Below are 4,281 nucleotides of genomic sequence, written 5' to 3'. Positions count from 1 at the left end.
GAGTGACTGAACTGACTGACTGAGCCCCAATGTAAAAAAGACAAAAACCAAAAAAAGCTAATGGGAATGGTTTTAATTAGATATTTTAAATGAAGAATTAGTAATACAGCTTGATATATTGGAAAGAACTCCAGAACACAAAACTTACACCTGGTAATAACAGAAGGCAAGGTATGGATTACATACTCTTATAATAAATGAAAATGAAAGTAAAAGTGTTAGTTGCTCAGTTGTGTCTGATTCTTTGTGACACCATGTACTGTAGCCCTCCAGGCTCCTCCATCAATGGAATTCTCCAGCAAGAATACTGGAGTCGGTAGCCATTTCCTTCTCCAGAGATCTACCCCATCCAGGGATGGAACCTGGGTCTCCTGCATTGCAGGCAAAATTCTTTATTGTCTGAGCCACCAGAGAAGCCCATAATAGCTTAATAAGTGTTCTGAAATTTAGTTCTATTATCAGTCCTATTTTATAGGTGATAATAAGAGGCTTAGAGAAGTTAATTTGCTCAAGATCACAGAACATTCACTTGAAAGAGATGGTATTCATCCCAGATTTGCTGATACCAATGCCCACAGTTACAACCACAATAATTTGTGGACATCTCATGAATAGCTTTTTTGTATTCCTTATTGGCTTGATTTCCCCACTTAATGCATAGGAAATAATACCACATCTGCATCACAGGGCTGCAATGATGATTGATTCAGGTCAGATATTTAGGAAGATGCATGCATTACTTTGCCAACAAAGGTCCGTCTAGTCAAGGCTATGGTTTTTCCTGTGGTCATGTATGGATGTGAAAGTTGGACTATGAAGAAAGCTGAGCACCAAAGAATTGATGCTTCTGAACTGTGGTGTTGGAGAAGACTCTTGAGAGTCCCTTGGACTGCAAGAAGATCCAACCAGTCCATTCTGAAGGAGATCAGTCCTTGGTGTTCTTTGGAAGGATTGATGCTAAAGCTGAAACTCTAATACTTTGGCCACCTCAGGCGAAGAGTTGACTCATTGGAAAAGACTCTGATGCTGGGAGGGATTGGGGGCAGGAGGAGAAGGGGATGACAGAGGATGAGATGGCTGGATGGCATCACTGACTCAATAGATATGAGTTTGGGTGAACTCTGGGAGTTGGTGATGGACAGGGAGGCCTGGCATGCTGCAATTCTTGGGGTCGCAAAGAGTTGGACATGACTGAATGACTGAACTGAACTGATCTGATGCATATATATACATGAAAGTGAAAGTGAAAGTTTCTCAGTTATGTCTGACTCTTTGCGACCCCATGGACTTTACAATGCATGGAATTCTCCAGGCCAGAATACTGGAGTGGGTAGCCTTTCCCTTCTCTAGGGGATATTCCCAACCCAGGAATCGAACCCAGGTCTCCTGTATTGCAGGCAGATTCTTTACCAACTGAGCTATCAGGGAAGCCCGTATATAAACACACACATATATAAAATAGCTTTTCCTTTAACAAACTTGGATGCGTTTGAACTGAAAAAGACATGGTGATCATCTAGTACACTAACTTCAATCTGAAGCCAGTTTAGCTAAGAGATTTGCCCAAGATGGCACAGCTAACTGGTAATAGCTTCAATGCAATAAATTGGATACGTAGACACACCCTGTTTACAAAGCACATTCGTTTTAGACAGGTATACCAACTGTGCCACCCTGGACAAATCTCTTAGCTCCACTGGCTTCAGGTCCTAGCTGGGAAACCAAAGTTACTGGACTAGGTGGTCACCATGTCTCTTCCAGCTCACATGAATCCAAGTTTGTTAAAGGAAAAGCTATAATTATGAGATCATCATAGGAATATGGGGAAGAGGGGGAATTGAACCTGAAGGGACATGCAAAGTGGTGCATGAAATTAGCAGGGACAAAACTCCATGACAACCTTGACTCCAGGGAGAAAGTACCTGGAGATTTTTCACCTCCTAGTGGTCTTTTTCCTGTCATTTCTGCCCTTAAAAACACATTTAAGAGGCTCCCCAGTGAGGCCATCTCTCTGACTGCCAGTGGACAGCCAATTCCATGGCCCTCATTTTCTGTCCTGAAGTGCAATAGGAAAAATTCTTGGCAAAAGAAAAACAGAGTTTCAACCTTTCTCAAGAACTCGGTCTTCCTGGATACTGTGTCAAGGTGAGAGGGCATGATTTATAAAGAACAATGAATTCTGTGTTGTCCCTATGGCCATGTGATTCTTTCAGTCGGACCTTTGTGGGGCAAGGTTTGTAATCTGTAACCTAAAATTTCAGGTGTTACTCTGCAGTGAGGGATGCTGAATTCTAGTCCTGCAATTTTTTAAGGATACTGTATTGAACTCTGTTGTCTTCTGGTTTTTCACCTGGAAAATTGGGGTAAATTATCATTTAGAATCAAATGACATGTTTGCAAAGTTTAACATACTATAAAAGTTAAATGCTCCAGGAGTTGGTGATGGACAGGGAAGCCTGGAGTGCTGCAGTCCATGGGGTCACAGAGAGTCAGACATGACCGAGCAACTGGACTGAACTGAAAAGTTAAATGAATGCTGAGTTAAGGTCATATTTTCCTGAATTTCAGGGGAATAAGGTATGATCAAATGTGCTTGTCTATATTAACCATCTTTCTTTCTTTTTTCTTCTTCACAAAGACTCTTTTAATATAATTTATTCCCTTGAGGATCTGCTTTTATATAATAACAATTGGATTTCCATTTCAATATATACTTTTGAGTCATAATTTCTGAAGAGTGAAGCCAAGTTGGTTACTAACAATGATTCTAATAAATACTCGTGTACAATTCCACTGGTCTTAAAAAAAATTATTTATTTTAAGTTAAAGGATAATTGCTTTACAATGTTGCTTTGGTTTCTGCCATACATCAACATGAATTAGCCATAGGTATGCATGTGTGACCTCCCTCCCACCTCCCACCCTTTCCCTCCCCACTAGGTTGTTATAGATCCTCCGTTTGAGTTCCCTGATTCATACGCAAATTCCCACTGGCTATTTTACGTGTGGTGGTGTCTCTGCTTCCCTGCTACTCTCTCCATTCACCTGACCCCTCCTTCCTTCCCCCCTCGCCTGCGTCCACGAGTTTGTCCTCTATGCCTGCATCTCCAATGCTGCCCTGCAAATTCATCAGCACCATCTTTCTAGATTCCATACATATGTGTTACTATGCGATACTTGTTTTTCTCTTTCTGATTCCACTGGTCTTTTGAAATAAGTCAAGTAGATCTCCAGCACCATCCTTGGAGACCCTGGGGGACTGGAGACTCTAGGGTAGGTGACATAGATATCAGAGAGGCCCCCCCTTCCAAGCACGGGGAGGGTGGACATAACTATCCCTTTTAACCTTGTTCTTCTTCATCCAGTAACTTCCTTCATCTTCCTCATTCCTGCCTTTTTTCCCTGATTTTGTGCCCTGTACCACTCTCCCAAATGACCATGTCCTTAGTGGATCATGACCATGATCATGACCATGATCACACTTGGACAAGGTTTTAATAAGCTCTTTATGTCATTCAGTCTCTGCAACAGCCTTGTGAAGTGGTATTATTAATCCCATTATAAATGAGGCAACTGAGGCACAGAAACATTAATAACTTGCCAGGGGTCACAGAGCCAGGAGGCATTAATAAAAGGAAAGTCTGAAAGTCGATCCTCTCTCATTCTCTTATTGCAATTCTCTGTCACTTTCCCTCTTCCTCTCTCTATCATAACAATTAAGAACTAGAGATTTGCATATATTAATAAGTTGTTCTTATAAATATGAGCTGTAGAAAATTGAAAACCAACAGATAAGTATAAAGAAGAAAATCAAAATGATATCACTTATTACTTTTGGCATTTGTAATCGGAACGCATGTTGTGTGCATGTGTGTAAGAGAGAGAGAAGTGGAGAGAGAGCAATTATATAATTTTTTCTTCCAGAAATGATAGAATTATTTTGTGTACTCATCAGCACTATGTATGGGCGCCCGTCTCTTAGTCACATACTCTTTGTATTCACATTAAAGGTGTTACCATGTTGTCCTTTTGGACGATGTTTCCCATTTCATTGTGTATTTCAAAGTTATATAAGTGGGCTTTTCAACCATAAAAGTTTCAAATGGTTATATCATATTTTTTCTCTTAAAGTTTCTGGTTTATTGTTATATTTCAGAAATTTGTTTTTCATCCCAAGATTATACAAATGTGTATCTATCCATTTCCCTAATGCTTTTTACTTACAATAAGCCAGGACTGACAGGACACTTAGGAAGGACTTTTCTATCAATTTAAAACTAC

Source organism: Bos indicus, chromosome 15 (genome assembly GCF_029378745.1).
Source record: "Bos indicus isolate NIAB-ARS_2022 breed Sahiwal x Tharparkar chromosome 15, NIAB-ARS_B.indTharparkar_mat_pri_1.0, whole genome shotgun sequence".
Taxonomy (NCBI): Eukaryota; Metazoa; Chordata; class Mammalia; order Artiodactyla; family Bovidae; genus Bos; species Bos indicus.
Note: the sequence above shows the minus strand (reverse complement) of the source record.